Raw genomic sequence first — 20,977 nt, 5'->3', positions numbered from 1 at the left:
AATACAGAGTTAAACAAAAAAAAAAAGCAATCTTTCTTGGAGCCTTCGAGTTCCAGAAAACTTCAATTTCAAAATACCACATTACAGATTCAGAAAGAATACCTTGCGACAACTATTCTGGCTTTCTAGCTCTCAATTCTCTGAGTTCAAATGTCATCAAAGTCACCTTTACTTTCCATCCTTCCATGGTCAATAAATAAAGCATCAATCCAGTATAGTTGATTGGTAGAATTTCTGGAGTATAAAATGAGCTTTCTTGTAATAGCTGTTTCAGCATTTTGTGTTCTGAGTCCAAATCCTGCTTAATTACAAAGTGCAAAGACTAAACACCTAATCACAGGAGTAATGTGTCTAATCTACAATTTACCACTAGGCAGAAGTAGGCCTACAACCAGCATAAATAAGTCAACAACAGTATACAGAGGTTGCATCTGGCAGTGGATCAATAATGACTGGATGAGCAAAAACTAATTTTATTACATTAAGACATGGAATATCATTTTATCATTCATGTCATACCCAAACAATGCATAGTCTCATGTGGATGATTCAACCCTTCCACAAGCACCAATCATCCATATGCAGCCTAGATAACACATACGCACACACACCCATACACACATACACAGTAGCTCTCAATGTTGGATTATACGAATGCTGGTAGCCATGTGTAATTCATGGAGAGAAAATTACCATACAAATAAGTTAACATTTCTTTTTACTAACATTTCATTTTCCTACTTTTATTCCACATTTCTGTTCATTATTTGCTAAAGTAAAATTATTCCAACAACTTCTAGTTATATAATTTTAGTTTGTCATGTCTTTATATAGGATGTAAATAGCAAAATAAGTATCGAGGAATATGTTGTCATGAAACGCACGTAGTCTGTATAATATAAAGTATATGATTTGGAATAAGAATTGAAGGTATTAATTTTGATAATTTTAATATTTAGTCCAATATGTACCTATTATGGATAATGTTGTTCAATGATGAGTTGCTTGAGGGTGATTCTGTCTCTTAAACCTATCTATATATATGTATATAATACAGTGAGTAATTCATTTTAGTACCAGTAAATTGAACTTCTTGCCCCTGTGGAGTCAGAAATAACTTCCCTAATATTAATATTAATTATTATATATATATATATATATATATATATATTTATCATCAGTGTCGTTTAATGTCGCTTTCCATGCTGACTGTTTGATTGAGCACTGAGAGCCAGAGGGCTGCACCAGGCTCCAATATGATCTGGCAAAGTTTCAACAGCTGGATGCCCTCCCAAACGCTAACCGCTCCGAGAGTGTAATGGGTGCTTTTACCTGCCACTGGCACGAAGGCCAGTCAGGCAATTCTGGCAACGACCACACTCAAAAGGTGTTTTTTACATGCTATCTGCACAGGAGCCAGTTCAGCGGCACTGGCAATGACCACGCTCAAAAGATATTTTTCATGTGCCACCGGCACATGTACTAGTAAGGCGACACTGGCAATGACCACACTCAAATTGTGCATTTTACATGCCACCGGCATGGGAGCCAATAAGCAGCCCTAGCAACGATCACACTTGGATGGTGCTTTTAACATTCCATTGGCACCAGTGCCAATCAGGCGGTACTGTCATTGGCCACATCAGCGATTTTGATTTTGATTTCACTTGCCTCCACAGGTCTTCACAAGCAAAGTTTATTGTCCAATGAATGAGGGGTACTTATAAGTGGGCTAGTTACACCCACTGGCATACGTCAATAGTTATGGTCTCACTTGGCTTGTCAGGTCTTCTCAAGCACAGCATATCTCCAAAGGTCTTGGTCACTAGTCATTGCCTTGGTAAGGTCCAATGTTTGAAGGTCATGCTTCACCACCTCATCCCAGGTCTTCCTCTTTCACAAGTTCCCTCAACTGCTAGAGTGTGACACTTTTTCACACAGCTGTCCTCATTCATTCACAACACATGACCATACCAGCGTAGTCGTCTTTCTTGTACACCACATCTGATGCTTCTTAAATCCAACTTTTCTCTCAGAGCACTTACACTCTGTCATGTATGCATACTGACATTACACATCCAGCAGAGCATACTGGCTTCATTCTTTGCAAGCTTACACATGTCCTCGACAGTCACGGCCCATGTGTCACTGCCAGGTAGCATGGTTGCTCATACACATGCGTCATACAGTCTACCTTTTGTTTTGAGCGAGAGGCCCTTTTGTCACCAGCTGAGGTAGGAGCTCTCTGAACTTTGCCCAGGCTATTCTTATTCTACCAGTTACATTTTCAGAGCACCCACTTCTGCTACTGATTTGGTCTTCTAGGTAATGGAAGCTATCAACTTTCAGGTGTGGAAGCAAGGATTAGAATCGAAGGGCCTTAGAGTCAACCTAGCTAAACCAAAGTCTTAATAAGTAGGAAGAAAGACAAACCACAAATCTCTTCAGGTAGATGGCTCAGCTCAATCTGTAGAAAAGGCGTCAGTAGAAACTCCATAAGATGTACTCAGTGTAAGCTGTGGACACATAAGAGGTGCAGCAATATTAAAGGGAGGCTAACTGGGAATATAGTTTTTATATGTAGTAAATGCTCAGGAGCAATAAACACTGAAAATGTGCAGAGTACAGCTTCTGTTACATTCTAGGGAGAAAAACTACAACTACTTGTAACAGAAGCTGTACTCTGCACATTTTCAGTGTTTATTGCTCCTGAGCATTTACTACATATAAAAACTATATTCCCAGTTAACCTCCCTTTAATATTGCTGCACCTCTTATGTGTCCACAGCTTACACTGAGTACATCTTATGGAGTTTCTACTGACGCCTTTTCTACAGATTGAGCTGAGCCATCTACCTGAAGAGATTTGTGGTTTGTCTTTCTTCCTACTTATTAAGACTTTGGTTTAGCTAGGTTGACTCTAAGGCCCTTCGATTCTAATCCTTGCTTCCACACCTGAAAGTTGATAGCTTCCATTACCTAGAAGACCCACACACACACACACATATATATACATATATACGACGGGCTTCTTTCAGTTTCCATCTACCAAATCCACTCACAAAGCTTTGGTCGGCCTGAGGCTATAGTAGGAGACACTTGCCCAAGGTGCCACGCAATGGGACTGAACCCGGAACCATGTGGTTGGTAAACAAGCTACTTACCACACAGCCACTCCTGCACCTAGTATTGAAGGAAACAGGATATCATACCCTCATTGGAAGATTATTTCAAAAGTCCTGGTTTATTGAAACAGTATGTCAAACATAAGATATCAAAGCTTCATGTGGATGGTGATGGTATGTGAAAGTTATTAGAATGAAGGTTTGTATCATCTGCATCAGAGTATGCTTAACTGGAAGCAACATGAGTAGCTTGTTGAAGGGAAAATGTTTGTTGCTACTTTATCAGCAACCGTAGAAAAAGTTCTCGAATTATGTTGTGCTCTTGGAGTGAAATCTACTTTTACTTAATCACCTGTTAATTTATGTACATAACCCAGTAACATGATTTTATAACTACTGGAGATATACTTTACTTCAGTTTCTAAGTTAGCATAGCAAAAATGATTTGAACGTAACACAAGAAATATGATACTTCCATCAATTTAGTATTAAAACGCTAATCATAGCAATGCATACAATTCTAAAGTACACTCCCTCCACACACACACACTATACATACTCTTCATAATGTACTCACATAGATAAAATATATTTGCTAAGTAACAGACCATCAGCTTAATCAGCAATGTAGATCAATCAATAATCTTCCATGCTCTATTGGAATTAGTGAATTAGATTTAGAAAATAATATTTACTTTTCAAATTGGCTTCATAGTTGATTAGTATCAGTGAGTCTTAGCAAACAGAACATTTCAAAAGCTTGAACATAAGGCCGGTCAAAGTTGGTCAGCTGAATTTAGTGTATTTGTTGCTCTGTGTGTTAACTGGAGGAGAAGATATTGATATATTTTTAAATTGTAGGGCAGTAGGATAAAACACCAAGCTATTTTGGTTCACTGAATCATCAGTTTGCTGAAGTAGTATTCGCTGTATTATTATCATATGTTTTTTTAATGTTTAATAATCTTGTGGAAACATGAGATACTTCATATAAATGAAGATGGATGGCTACAAAAATGAGATGCTAGACTACAAACCTGAGCTCAAATCTTCAGGTCTTACTAAAGACATTGTATTGTGCACCTGAGCAATGCACCTGACACTGCATGGGTTGACCATAAAGAGGTTTGTATAGTCTTTTTTAAGTGAAAATAAGAAACACATTTTAAACACAAAGCAATTTATTCAATCAATGGTACAGTTCCTGTTTTGTTTCAGTTTCTTCTGTCATCTGTGGGTAAATCTTTTATTACCTGCTCAGAGAATTTCCTATCTTTATTGGTGAAAAACTCTTCTAGGGGAATTTTTACATCCTCTTCAGAGTAGAATGTCATTCTATTCAATGAACTTTGAAGAGATCAAAATAGGTGAGAATCTAAAGGTGCAAGGTCAGGTGAATATGGAAGGTGTGGCAAATCTTCCCAGCCAAGCCCCAGTAACTTCTTCCACAACTGCAAAGGAGTGTGCAGTTTGACATTGTTGCCCTTATGATTAGCAAGTGTTGGGCACTTCTGGTGGATCACTGCATTTAATTTGTCCAGCTGGTTACAGTACTCATCCAAATTGATGGTTCTGTCCTGAAAAGAAGTTCATAAATGGACAATACCCTTCCAATCCAACCAAATTGAAAGTATAATCTTTTTAGAGTGAAGTCCTACTTTGGAAGTTGTTTGTGGTAGTTCACCACATTTCCCTCTTATTCACTGTGCTTCACACTTTTTTTTGCCTCCAGCCACCATATTCTTCAAAAAATGGATATTTTCTTCCCATTTCTGCAGCAAGTCATTGATGGAAATCATAGAGTGAGATTAACCTCATTCAATTGATGTGGGACCCAAACACTGAGCCTATCAACATAATCATGTTGATGCAGGTGGTTTTCAACCTTCCATTTGTATATTTGGAGAATATCTGCTATCATCTTGGTTGTATAATGGGGATTAATGTTGATTAACTCCTTCGTTTTGTCACCACTGTTGATCTCAGTTGACCAACCAGATTGAAGAACATCTTAAACCAAAAAATTTCTCAATCAAAACAATGGAAACCACTCCTGGCACAACCTTCCATAATAGCATTCTCTCTGTACATAGCATATATATTTCTCCAGCTTTCTACTGCTTTCTTATCCTTTTTAAAATAAAAAAAAAGCATGAGGTGTTAATGATATTAATTTTGGTTCTCCATTTTCAAGGTGAACCCAAGGGCACAAAGTACAATCTGTCTTATTGCAAGTTCCCATTTAACTATATTGTCAAGTATTCAACAAGTGCATATGTGCAAGAGACAGACTATAGTTAGTTACTTATTAGACAGCTTAAAGTTAAGTGTTGACTTTTGGACTTCTAATGACTTTGGCCAATTGGAATTTTTGGCCAACCCTATAAAATAAAGCAGGTTCTAAAATTATTTGCTCCAACAAACATTTGGACCATCGACACAGGGAAAAAATGGCTGAAAGAAAAGTATTAAATTTGAATATGTGTAGAGAGGTGATACAAACAGAACAAATTTTAAGGACCGTAGATTAGAAAATTGTTTAGAATTGAAGCTAAGTGAATGAAAAAACAAAAAAGCATAAATATTGTGATGTAAAAAGAGAAATGTCATTGGTAAGTTTAAATGAAGGAGATACAGAGAAAAGAAGATTCAGATGAATTTTTTTTAAAGTCTATTATATTTTGAGATACTACATGGAAAACGTTTTGGAGTGGTTTTTTTTTTTATACGTGATTTTCTGTCAAACAAAGCTTGAGGCCATACTAGTGTAAGGGACTACAAAGAAGAAAAAAAGGAGACTGCAAATTCAGAAGTTGTTGAATGAATATCATAGAGCAGAGGAAAACAAAATGATGGTAGTGAGTTCTAAAGCGTAGAAGTCAGAGATATTAGAAGCTACTATTTAAAAGGATTTATGACTAAGAGAAAGTCTGACAATGACAACAATGAAGAGGGTAATTCCTGTTTTTGTGAAACTTTCTGGTTTTATGTTTCAAGTGGATGTTAAATTGGTGATGATGATGACGATGACGACGACAATGATGATGATGGTATTGATAACGATAACAATGATGATGATGCTGATGCTGACTATGATAAGGAAGATGACAATGATGACAAAGACAAAAGTAATTCCTGTTTTTGTGAAACTTTCTGGTTTTATGTTTCAAGTGGATGTTAAATTGGTGATGATGATGATATTGATAACGATAACAATGATGATGATGCTGATGCTGACTATGATAAGGAAGATGACAATGATGACAAAGACAAAAGTAATTCCTGTTTTTGTGAAACTTTCTGGTTTTATGTTTCAAGTGGATGTTAAATTGGTGATGATGATGATATTGATAACGATAACAATGATGATGATGCTGATGCTGACTATGATAAGGAAGATGACAATGATGACAAAGACAAAAGTAATTCCTGTTTTTGTGAGACTTTCTGGTTTTTATGTTTCAACACAAGGCCTTCAAGCATTTTATGACTAAAGATCTCACCAGATCTAAATCTGGCACCAATACACTAATTCATGCATTATACCAATCACTCCCTAATAATGCTCTGAATTAATTATTTTCTTTCAACCTTTCTCTCTATGAATTGTAACCACTTGAAACACTTCCCACCTATATCCCTGCATTATCTTATTTACATCAATCCACATAACTTGAAGCTGAACATCAAAACCATATTTACATCATCATCCACAACATCATCATCTTCATCATCATCATCATTTTAATGTCCATTTTCTATGCTTGCATGGATCAGACAGAATTTGTTGAGGCAGATTTTCCTGCTGGCAACAGGAAGGGCGTACAGCCTTCCAAGCAAGGCAATAATTCCCCATGATTGGACATATTTTTGAAGAAGACTGGAAATAAGAGATAGCACTTGTATGGTAGTGACACTCATTTATAACCATTCTCTGATGTCAAGACAAGGAGCTACAAACATGCACGCACACACGCACGCACACACACACACACACACTCACACAATAGGCTTCTTTAAAAGTGTCTGTCAACCAAATTCACTCAAAAAGTTTTGATTATCCTTCGACTATATTAGAAGACACTTTGTCCAAGATGCCAAGTACTAGGACTGAATCTGAAACCAAGTGGTTGGGAAGTGAATTTCTTAACCACACAGTCATACCCGCACTTAGTCTTCTTTTCAATTGCATAGTCAAAGAGGGAATTATAACTTCCATGATCCTTTAAAACTTTTTTCAGGACCTCCAAGAGTGGAGGGATTGAAGGATGAGGATATCCTAAAATTAGAGACCTGGTTGAATTCTTGAACTTCACTAAAGGACATCCAGGGTGTCAGATGATGATGTCAAACAGAATTATTGATAAAGTCTACCATTCAAAACAGAGGGACACTGAAAGTCAGAATAAGTACCATAAGACATCTCACATGAAGCTCACACAACTCCACCAATCCACCACAAAGAGTTGGTTCTTTATTTAATCGAAGCCAAAAAGATGAAAGACAAAGCTGACTTCTGTGATATTTTAAATCAGGGTGCAGCAAGCTGCAAATACTGCATGGTATTTATCCAGTTCATTGGCCCTTTTGTTACCAACCCAGCTGAAACCAGCTCTGACTCTGTAGCACAAATGTCTTGTTTTCAAAAGTTCTGAATTAAAATCTTCTGCCAAACATTAGTCACAATTTATGTTCCTAACACTAGCTTAATGATAACTAAGTCATTTTACTAAATTCTTTGTTATATCAAAAATAATTGAAAGAAAAACAGAGCATCTCAAAATAAATACAGTAATGAAAGAAAGGGTTAATGACTTTGTTTATTCCCTGCTTAAAGAGGAGGAAGGAAACTTCAGGTTATTTTTCTCTTAATTTCTTTCCTTATTTTATTCCTTCTTCTCTTTTCACCAAAACTAAGAAATATTCTTTCTAACTTTGCTTTGAATTCTCTTGATTCTAAGAGGATGAAAAGCAAAATTGACTTTAATGGGATTTGAGCTCAGAATGTAAGGAGTCAGAAGAAATACTGCTGAGTATTTTGTCCAATGCACTTATGATTCACTCAGCTCATCCCCTTGAACTAAAACTAAGAAATATATGTGCCTTATATGATGCCTTATTATTTCAGCCAGCCAACTTCTTATCACAATTCAATGAAGGAGCTTGTAAGTGGTTGCTTGACTGACTAGAAATAATATCAATATTTCCCTCAAACCACACACTGCCATCTTGTACACATTGAAATGTAGACATTAGATAATGTGGTTTGCAATACCCTGCAGAGAGGAACAAGGCATGATGATTATAGCTGGAATTCTTTTACACATAGATCTGCTCAATCAGAGCTGACTTGGAACTAAACAACAATGACAACAACAACAACAACCAACAAATCATAAATCACTATAGTAAGAGGTAAAAACAATGAAAAAGATATTTCACTTAATTATTCTGCAAACAGAGGAAGATAAAAAAAAATTAAAACAGTAGCAGCAACAGCAGCACTCACAGTAGCAGAAAGAACCATGTAAGACTACATTTTGTTTTTTGTTTTTTTCGTTTTTGCATCATTATCCCACAGTTCATTGCTTTAACACTTATGTGGAGTATTTTAATTTGATTAACTAAAGCCATCCAACTAAATGCAAAATATTGCTTGTGATTCCATTGATTGTTGTTAATGTTGATTTCTTCATCATTATTATTTTGTTGTTCATCATCATCATCATCATAATAATAATAATAATAATAATAAATGCCTTAATGGAGTACCAGGTACTTGCTCCCATGACTTCTGATCTTAACTGATTGGAAGTATTATCATGTACATTGTTTTGTCTTGGTACAAAAGACGGGCTACAGAAAATGTTCTGCTCAATACCACAGATTTGCTTGTCAGTTGCTTGACCATAACCATTTGAGAATGTCCCTTAGTGGCTGGCAATATTCTGTATGCTAAAGGGTCAAAGAATTGGAGAAAATTTCTTTACAGTATTTTTTCTGACTCACTACATTCCGAGTTCAAAATCTGCAAAAGTTAGTTTTGCCTTACATCCTTCTGCAATTGATAAAATAAGTTTGAATGTAATCAACTTATCACACTTCCCCTTAAAATTACTGGGTTTATGCCAAAATTAGGAAGAATTACCATTTCTCTTTCTATTTTTCTTTTGCCTTTTTTTATATATATTTCTTAAACCTTTAATTTCCTATGATTAATCAATATTATGAGGCAACACTGTAGATATTACAGATAAATTCAGTTTTCTTTACTAGATTGCTAGTTTGACATCAGAAGACTTCTCTATTTGAAAATAAAATTAGACATGTCACATCTATGACAGAAGTAATATCATATTATAATTTTACATATTTACATTGTATCTTTATTTTCCATCTTTTATTTCATTCCATGAATTTTATGTTTATTTATTTATTTATATATTTATTTATTTATTTGTCTATTTATTCTTAGACTAGAAGAATATAATATATCCAAATGAATGGGCTGTGTTACAAGTACACAAAATACGATGTGTTACAAATGTGTCTGGAATCAATATATCTTGTCTCTGACACTGTCCACCCACCATGTGTGACATAAGCACTATAACATTAGCTGTGAAGTCATGCTTGACCATCACCTCATTTTACAAACAAAAATATAAAAACCAAAGAAATTCTATCATTGGATTTTCTGTTAATCAGAGAGCAAGCTGATGTATGTGTGCATATCATGTGTGTGTGTGTGTGTGTGTGTGTGTATTTATGTACAATATACAGAGACAGACTGACAGTCAGAGATAGAGGAGACAAAGAGAAAAAAAGAGTACTGGAAATAAATACATGCAAATATATGCCCCATAAAAATCACATGTATATATACATATATATATACACATACATACACACACATACAAACATATATATCCATTAATTAGTAACCATGACATGATTCTCTTTCTCTCTCACTCTCTTTCTCTCCCTCTCTCCCTCTTTTTCTCTAACAGTTCTCATATAGTTCTAATATAAAGTCCAAATAAAAGCCAACCTATCATCCCACAAGAAGTCTGCGAGAAATCAGTGCCAATGTTTTGGTCTTCTTTCAGACATGATTGGCTATATTAGAGCAGTTGTTGTTATTGCTGCTGCTGCTGCTGCTGCTGCTGTTGCTGTTGTTGTTGTTGTTGTTCTTCTTCTTCTTCTTCTTCTTCTTCTTCTTCTTCTTCTTACTTCCTCTCGATACCACCCTTTATTCTTTCTATTCTTCTTTTGCCACTCCCTTCTTCTTTTTCTTCCTTTCACCATTCTACTCTTTCTTCTTTCATAGCTTCAGCTTCTTTCTTTCTTTCTCTTTATTTGTCTCTTCGTGTGCTCTCTCTCTTTCTCCTTATCTCTCTCCTTTTTCTTCATCTTTGTTTTCCATTTTACTCCAGTCAACAAAATAACTGCCTCCCATCCACATATTGAGTATTTCTTTGGATCAACTATACCTCTTCTATAAGAAATTTCTGTCTCATCTTAGATTCATTATTTAATTCATTTGTTTTGATTCCAAATTCTTGCTAGGTCAAATTTGCCTGTCATTCCCCTGGAGATTGGTAACATAATGTCATCGTCATCGTCATTATCATCATCATCAATCATAATCATCACTATCACCATCATCACCACTACCACCACTGCAACAACCATCACCATCATCATCGCCACCATCCTCATTGACATCATCATCACTATCATTATTATCATCATCATTTTTTTGGCGGTTTTTTCAGGCTTGCAAGAGTTGGAAAGGTTTAGAACAGCTCCCCCACCCCACCTTACAGCATAAACCTAGTGCCTTTTATTGTGCCACTGCCACAAGAGATGTTAATCTGCAACATGACTAAAGTCTCCCCTTTACTCTGTATCAGCTCTTACCCAGACCTGGATTCTGTAACATTCATCTCTCATCCAACTACTGTTAGAGATGGAGATGCTGTAAAAATAAAAACCAAGCCAAGGAATAAACTTTCCAATGACTCATCATCTATTCTACTATTCTCCTATTCTCTTTTTACATGGTTATTTGCCTGTTAGAAATAGCAACTAAATATCTTTCATTTGACACTTCATTGACTTTGAAGGAAAAAAAAGAATAAATCAGTTGGTGTAGTTTTACATTACATTATGCATAAAATTGATGGGTCACTTATGGCTGGAATGTTTATGATGATCATAGATCTAATCAACTAGAGTTGACTTGGGGCAATACAAAAACAATAGCAACAACACATACAATCTGACCAGGTTTGCTCCTTGCTCTGTAGCCATAACTCAATGAAAATTCATCAGTGTGCTGGGGTCAGTAAGATCTACAATGCTCTATTTCAGAGGTTTTTGCTTGTCATTTCAACTATATATCTATTCATATGTTGTTTAGGAAGGGCATTCAGTCACAGAAACCATGCCAAGGCACATGATGACGGTGGTTGTAGTGGTGGTGATGATCCCTTCTGGATCATTCTTTAAAAGTGTCAAGTTATTGTTTTATTGCTAAAGTTGTCTGTGAAAGTGCTTTTACCTTTCCAATGCTCCATGGTTTTAAGGTAAACCCATTTGATTTTAGCACCATATAATGCTTACTCAATAAAAAGAAATGAAAAATGAAACACTTTTAACATCAACTGATTTGATTTTAGTTCTAGCTTCTTTGTTGTTAATCGATGGCCAGAAATGATGGAATATCAGATAAAACGTTTTGTAGTATTTGTTCCATCTCTTTATGTTTACAGTTCAAATCTAACAAAAGTCAACTTTACCTTCAAATTTTCTGGGATCAAGGAAATGAAATATCAGCAAAATACTCAGGTTGATCTAATTAACTAACTTCTCTTATCAAATTTCAAACCTTGTACTTATGTTAGAAACTATTATTGTTGCTGTTGATGTTGTCTTATAACCTCAAGTCAACCCTATTGACAGTTCATAAGTCATTCCAGCCATAGCCACCCCATTGTTTTAAATATTTAAACATTGCTTTTATTTGTTTTGCAGCAGCTCTTTGTCTCAGTTAGAACCACCTCACTGAGACTTCCAATTAAAAACTGCAGTCAAATTATAGTATTAGGCATGACCAACACCTTTAACCTAATTATCTTGCCATAAAAGACATGTACACCCACATCGATTTTATCATACAATAACCATTAACTCTGGTGTTCAACTTATTCTATCAGCCCCAAAAGGAAAAGTCAACCTTTGCAGAATTTGAACTCAGAATGGAAAGACAGATAAAATACCACTAAGCATTTTGCCTGGTATGCTAATGACTCTGCTAGCTCACCACCTTAATTTCATGGTAACTAACAGTAGTGACATTAAAGAAAAGTCATACAAGAATTCCCATGCAATTGTATTTCTGAAGCTTCAAGAAGTTTTACCTGTTTATAAAGAGTTAGTGACATGAGCCATTTAGCAAAGCAACCTAAGACGCTACTTGGAACTCTGTTGCTTTGTTCCTTGAGATGTGCTCTTACTCTCTTCTACTTGCTCTCATATAAAATATTCTGTACAATGTTTGACAAAGGTAAATCTTGAAACAGGGAAGTAATTCCAACCACATTTTGTAGTTCACTACCTCAACAGCTCTGATCCTATAGAGGTAGCAAACCACAAAACGTGGTTGGAATTCCTTCCCTGTCAACATACATACATATCACCTTGCCCCTGCCCCAATTTTTCTCTCTCTCTCTCTCTCTCTCTCTCTCACACACACACACACTCAGGCATACACATACACTCACATGTCCACACACAGGACCTCACACACATTCATATGCACATACACAGACACATTCCCACTCCATCATATGCACACATGCAAACACATACATCCACACTCACCCACTTCTCACCTCTCTTGACTGAATCAAACTGCTCATTGACTCACACCATTATACATACATCACTTACCTAAACACAAACACACACTAACACAAATACTCCTCCTCCTCCTACTACTACTACTACTACTAAAACACACACACACACTGGCCATCTTTACACTTTCTTGTCCCCCCCAAAAACACTTTCTCTATTCTTTCCACTTCCAGTCACTTCAGCAATGTAAGTACACACATGCTGTTTGATGATTTTTCTCTCCTTCTTTGGACTTATCCATTTTCCTTCCCAACGAAGAATTATGCTTGAAACATCAAAATCTCTCTCTTTTTACTGAGTGTCAAACTAATACATTTTATGTGCACATTCTCTTGTTTTTTAGTGTTATTTTTAATGTTCGTTTATTCCATTTGACTACATAAATATCTATGTGTGGTTAGGGAGCTTGCTTCCTAGCTACATGGTTTCAGGTTCAGTCCTACTGCGTGGCACTTTGGGTAGGTGTCTTCCACTATAGCCCCGAGCCGACTGAAGCTTTGTGATTGAATTTGGCAGGCAGAAGTTACTGCTGTGTGTGTATATGTACGTGTAGGTGCTTGTGCCTCTCCAAAAGAGAGAGAGCACCAAATCGCCTTCAAATTGCACCATACCATCATAGAAACAGACATATTGTTTAATGTAGTACTGAGTTCCTTGCACATAAGAAAAATAAAAGCTGGTCACAAAAGCTGGATTACATTTTTAAAAATACACCTGTCAAAATATTTCGTTTTTGGATTTGGTTTGCAAGATTCTTTATATGAGTTCGTGTGTTGAAGCATATTCTGTTGTGTCTTTTGTTAAACATGGTAATTTCTTCAACACATCTTTGCATGTGTATTTCTCTCAAAATCCTGTGCATGCAAGATGGGCCAAAGATTGTTCCAGCTTCCTAGCTAAAAAGGAGTTTAGATATATACTTCTGCGAAGATTTATTACAAGATTTGATTTGTTTACAGGATGTCTTTTTACTTTATACTACTGCTTCCAAGGATTCATACCAATACCCGAAATACGAACCCGTCCACACAATAACTGGTTTAACGGTTTCCTTTTGATTCAGAAAGGTTCTATTTGTTTTAGAGGCAGATGAAAAGATTCTGATTCATATAGACATGAAAGAGATTTAGGGTCTTTATCTTTCATCTTTTTCTTGCTTCAGGCATTCATTTGTAGCCTGTGGCTATTGTAGAAGATACCTACCTAAGGTACCACACAGTGGAACTGACCTCAGAATCATGTGGTTGGGAAACGAAAAGGTAATTAGTAGTGTAACTGAAGAAAATGGACTGTAACCAAGTCTCAATAATCTTTATTTATTTGTATTTTAGCTTATTTTTTAAAATCCTGTTTCTTATTCTATTGATTTCTTTTGCTGAAGTTATGGAGACATAAACAAATAAACACCAGTTATCAAACGGTGGTGTGGGACAAACACAAATACAAAGTAACACTGATAGATACATACATAGATAAATACATATATATATATATATATATATATCAGTCGCCATTTTAGATCGTTAGCCACTACACACATTTTTTTCTCTCTTTGTTTTTTCTGTGTCTCTTTCTGTAGAAGAGTGTAGGCTCGAAAAGTAAAAGACTTTTTCTATTCCTGAGCGTTATACTAATACATTTGTTTGTTTTGTACACCACCTGTCTTCGTCTTTTGTATTTTTTCGTAAACTCTCCCTATATATATATATATATATACATATATATATATATATGTATGTATGTATCATCATCATCATTTAACATCCATTGTCCATTAACTCACAAGGCTTTTGTCAGCCTGTTACTATTGTAGAAGACACCTACCCAAGGTACCACGCAGTGGAACTGACCTCAGAATCATGTGGTTGGGAAGCTAAATGGCAATTAGTGGTGTAACTGAAGAAAATGAACTGTAACCAAGTTACAATAATCTTTATTTATTTATATTTTAGCTGAAAATTCATATTAGCACAAAAGAATTCACACTAATATTTGTTTTAAAATGTCTGTGTAACTCTATATAAACTAATTACTTGCAAAAAAAAAACGTGAATTATAAAAATTATATTTTAAAAAAATGTGAATTATAAGCATTTTGATTATGAAACCACAAATTATTTTCTTGAATCTGTCAAAATGGAGGGGCAATAACTCATGTAGTTATTTCCCTTCAAAATGATGAATGTTTATGCACAAAATCTGTTCGTGCGTTGTAAGTAGAAGGTAATTGTATAACTTTAGATAGAGAATAAATGACGAGTATTTCTTTACGTTGTTATTGGTTTTCATCGACTAGATTAGGTGTAAAAGGAATTCAACTACGAATTATGACAAGTGACTATGTAGAAGTTCCCACTCCTAGGAATCGTAGTCCTCTTAGAATGATTCAACAAAAGTAAATACATTACAAAACAATGCTGTCAACTAGTTAATTGCCATTAAAAGATTACTAACACATTATTCTTTTCAGAAATATAACAGGAAAAAAAAAAATCAAAACATTTCGACTCCTAATATCCTGTCTACTATAGGCACAAGGTCTGAAATGTGCAAGTGATGGTGATGTTGGCGAGAATAGTAGTCAGTTACAACTCCAGTACTTAAGTGGTACTTCAATGTTACACACTCCAAAAGGCAATGTTAATTTCGTTGGGATTTGAAGTAAGAACGTAAAGAGCTGGAACTAACGCCGCTAAATATTTTGTCTCTAACGGCTCAGTCAGCTCTCTAACGATTCGGCCAATTTGCCGCCTACTTCGATTTCTAACACTGATTTCAACGTCTGGTACAAGGGGTGGGTAGGTCGATTACATCCGGGCCCAGTGCTCAACTGGTACTTATTCTATCAATCCCGAAAGGATGGAAGGCAAAAATCGACCTCGGCGGAATTTGCACTCAGAACACAAAGACAGGCAAAAGCCGGCGAAAAATTTTTCTTACGAGAGTTCCGGACCCCAGTAAAGTATCGATTTGCTTACAGCCAATAAGAGCTGTACAGTTTTTTTTTCCGAATAAAAGGGGAGTGTTTTCCACGATTCAATAACCTTTTCTATTCGATTCTGTCTAATAAAGCTTTCTTGAGAGTCATGTGCATTTGCAAATAGGTTTTGTTATTGGTGTTTATAAAAACGAAAAAGTAACTTTCATTGCAAAGTGAAAATGATACGAGTAGCAGTTCTTTTATAATAAATTAAAAATTTGAGGTGGTCCACAGGAAAAAATTACTTATTTTGGTGGTCCACAGCGAAAAAAAAGGTTGGGAACCCCTGATCTACAACTTTCATCTAACAGCCGTTGCCGCGTATCCTTCCCGACGTTCTAATACACGATTGCCTCTGCTTCACCAACTCGACGACTGCATTTGGAAAATGAAGACAATTTTTTGTTCTGCGGTTAAATTTTCCATTTCATCACTACATTCTAGTGACCCAAGCTGAAGAATTACAGTTTTCACAACATGCTCGTCACATCGAAGACAAGAATAACAACTTTCACTACACAGTTTTTGTTTCGACTGTCGCACAACACGAAGGAAAAGAACTCACCGACACAATGGACACCCACAATTCACTTTCGACCTGCCAGAGAATGCACTGCAACCCGATGCACAGATCCACCAGAGAAATCGCTGACATAAGTAAATACTGAATTTCGAACAACTATTCGACCAAGAACTAACCGGAAAACTCTATGGAAGCTCACACGAGCAAGGTTTTCGACAGCCATAGATTTGAGCTTTCTTTACATGCACCTACTTTTGCATTTCAAATGCTACTTTTTAGCTTTTAAGGACCAGGATACTTTCTAGCCAAGTTTTTTTTTATGTTATTTTTGCTTATTTCATTCTTTTTTTTTTTCACTGCACACCTTTACACGTAACACTTAATTCTGCGACGACTCGTTTCACTGAATTCATATGCATATGTTTTTGAATGATCTATATTTTTATATTTTTTCTCGTTGGCCATTGGCCTTGCACATTTCATGCACACGCATTGTTCACCTGTTTTTATTGCATGGCTTCTGCTACAGGTTCTCCTTTTGAATGTCTGCAGTTTCTTTCTTCGCACGCAATCAGTTCTACACCTGCACCACAATATTATGCCTTTAGAGTTGTCCTCATCATGTCTGTGCCCTCTCAGCTCTTTTTCCCTACTCTGTGTACGTCGGATGTCAACTCATGCTCTCTGCACTCTTGTCAGACACAACTTGTCTCTGTTCGACTCCAGGATGGTCACGAAGTTAATAGAGGAAATTGTCTGTCCAACGCAACGCGCCAACATGCCACACTGTCGTCGTTCGGGCTAATCTTAGCAAATGCCCGCGATAACAACCCCAGACTCAATTCACTTCTGCACCTCTTCAAGGCATTTTCACGCAAAATGCAATCCTGCAAGAAAACTTTTGCTGATATCATAGATAGAGAGTGCACACAATCACCTCACCTTATTCCACAACTGCAGGACTTTCCCTCGCACTCATGTATACGCCCTTGCCCGCTCAGTCACGCAACAACTGGAATATTCTGTACTCATGCGCACACTCGTTCACTCTGCCTCAGTCGCGCACCGACTGGCATATCGTGTATTCTGCGCAAGCAAAGCGACACCACTATCAGATACCTATCCCGTATACCTTCTCAAGATTCTCTCCCCCTTTTACTCAGCCTTGCATCACATTCACCAACAACAAAATATTTTTCACAACTGACTTTTATTTTCACCTTGCCTTAAAATGCATTTTTGTTCGTTAGAAACTCTCTAGCGGGAGAGTAGTGCAGGGAACTAGTTTGACCATACCTGGATTTGAAACCAAATCCACCTGCTTGCTGCTTGTCAAAACGAGCGGGAAAACCTCTCCACACCAGATGATTGATGAGGAAACACTCCACCTCCTAGGACCTGTGCTGGTCAAGGAAAGGTCAGTCCTTTGTTTAGGGTTTGACCTACATTACTGACCATAGTCTATATGACAGAGAGAATTTCCTATCTCTTCCTCTTATGTGTCAGCTGTGACCAAGGAGCAACATGCTTTTTGCGTCAGCCATGACCAAGAGCAACACTTCCATCGGCTGCAAGAAAGATGATGCCACCTCTATCCTTTCCTGTCAGCACCGTGCATTTCTTACTCTTTCACTCTCTACTGACAGACAACCTTTTTCTACACTATCAACTACTAACCAGCGAGCCATCCTTGTTACTATCACTAGAATTGCTACTTTCTCTTTAACAACCTGTCGGGCAAACGAGTAAATAAATGTAAATAATATTTCTTCCTTTTTGGTGTTGATTCTTTGATGCTTACTGGTTACTCCGACATGAGAACCTTCAAGCGTTGCATCTATACGCTACATTTAGTAGTGGGCTACCTCATATCGAATTGATATGGCATATCACATCCAGCCCGCTACGAAAACATCGTGCAAAATTTAGAAAATGTTATCAAAGATTAATACACAAACTAATTTAAAAGTTGCTCTATGTCTGTTCGAAACTTGAGCACTCTCTTTTGATTACATTTACACGAACTTATACTATTTATATTTTATTGATTTGGTGTGAGACAGCTTTCTTCACATTTTTTATTACTCATTGATAAACTGGAATGCAGGACACTGTCCCCCACCACCATCAAATAAAAATAATTACTGTATAACTTCATTAATCATTTTCTTTCTTTTTTCTAAAGTAAGCTAACAGAAAAACTGTATTTATAAAGGTTTAGCAGAACCAGATCAATCAGACACTTCAACCGAGACCTTGTTTAGTGCAATTTGCTCTGTTATTCCCTATTAAGAAGTAGTTTTTCTCGCAGTTAAATGAAATTAATGTTAGTGACACTAAGTTGTTGTTGTTGCTGCTACTGTATAGACATAGAGCAACTTTAATCGAACAGATCTATGACAGAAAATATCCTAGATAAGACTATGTCTTCATTGAGTTAAAGCAGCAAAGCAAGAGAAGCCTGTAGTCAACCTTATTTGAATTAGTAACGTCATGCTTCAATGAGAGTTATCTCTCTTGTCACATCGCTAGCAACTAGGTGGCGCTCGTTACCTAGCTATAAAATATATGTACGGAGAGGTAACATTATCCTTCGCACATTGCCTGCGATGATCTATGGTGTTAACCATCTCTGTACCTGCTATAAGGTATCTTCTCGTTGATTGAATTCTCTTCAATCTCCATCACCAATTATGGAATACGGCATGACGAAAACACTCCCTCATTCAAATTCCATTTTGTTCTATTGAATAATATGTACAAGCTATGTAAATGCTCTTATTCCATATTGGAATAAATTCCTCATGTACAAGAAGTCTTCACAATCTCACACGAGTTGTTGTTCCTCACTGGATTGATTCTAACAGCTATCGAAGAATGATTGAACGTTATATTAAATTAGTGGGCTAAAAGCCTTATCAGAGACTTTATGGTGGGAGAATTATTGATGTTTAAACTCTGATTAACTTTTATGAAACCGGTTTATAAATAATAATGTTCCAATCATGAATAGTTCTTTTAAGTGTATCTTAGACTTTGCCTAAAGCGTCCTTCGATTTTATTTTTTAGAATGGAGTGCTTTTTGAGGGAACTTTATCTGCTGTTTCTAGCAGGTCTAACTACCGTATACAGCTGTTTCTAGCAGGTCTAACTACCGTATACAGACTTCTTTGCCTCACAGGGACTCTTTGTTATTGCTTAATACGAGATCCGATTTTGATTCATTAGCCTATGATGAAAGTCATTCCAGCCTTGTCCTTCTAGTCTTTCTGTATGTTTATTATTACCATTGCCCAATTTTTCCTTTCCCGTTTTGAAGACAGTTATGTGACAATAGAGACATTCGTTTGCTCTTACTAATACATCGCAACTACATAGAAAAGGCAAGAACAATTTTTTTTTTAAAGACGGAGTCTCACTCACCACTAAGAGAGTCGGACCTAAGGATTATATAATAAAATGTGCCAGAGTAGGTAAGACGAGCGGAAAAGAGAAGCAAGGGACCTTGATTGGATGAAGTGACATTAGAAAAGGAAGTTCGGAAGGTTTCTTTTGGACTTAGTTATTCAGCCAGACAACTTTCGTTTTGTTTCTCTGCATGCTCTAGTTCCTGGCTGGTTGTTGGAGTAGCGGGGGTCTCTGAATTGCATAGCGAGTTTGGTTAAAATACGAGAATCTTATGTGCTGTATACTACTCAAAATTTCAATAAAAGCTGCTATTTTAATATGATCATGACATTACGCGTGCTATACATAAAGATCCAAAAGGTCGCTTGCGGTCATAGTGCTATATACTGTTCATACCTGGGCCTCACTTTTTATCTTCGCTATAACAAATTACTTTACTAAAGGGAAACAACTTCTGACAGGAAATTATACTTCTGTTTGAAGAGTTAAGTCCCTTGACAAGAGCTGACTTAATTCTCGATCAGCGGTTCCCAAAGTGAGAGGTATTGTCCCTCTGGGGATAGTGGAAAGATCAACTGGGGCATTGAAGAAAAATGGGGTGATAGATATTAAAAAATATTAATAGGTTGATTAGGCTTATGTTTTATTTGTGAAATACAGTTGTTTTGAATTTGCTGTAGAAAGTGGTCAATAATTGTGGTGGGGAGAGTGAGGGGCGCTAAGAATGTGTCTTGGGCGCCAAGGTGGGTGGCAGCTCAAAAAAGTTTGGGAACTACTGCTCTAGATTCTAAAGGAAAGCACGTAGGAATTAAAACTAGCCGACCAAGGGAAAATTCTACATTTCACAATGTGTTTTACTAATTTCTCGATTAAATTTATAGATTTTTAATATAAGCCCTATCCCGAAAATAAGACCTAGTCAAAAATGCATCAGCTTGTTAGCAAGATTATGTGATGTTTACAAAATAAACTAACTACCGCAGCTTGGCTAAAGTAGCTGACTCCCTTGTCCCCCAG

Source organism: Octopus sinensis, linkage group LG3 (genome assembly GCF_006345805.1).
Source record: "Octopus sinensis linkage group LG3, ASM634580v1, whole genome shotgun sequence".
NCBI classification, from domain to species: domain Eukaryota; kingdom Metazoa; phylum Mollusca; class Cephalopoda; order Octopoda; family Octopodidae; genus Octopus; species Octopus sinensis.
This window is presented reverse-complemented; position numbering follows the sequence as displayed.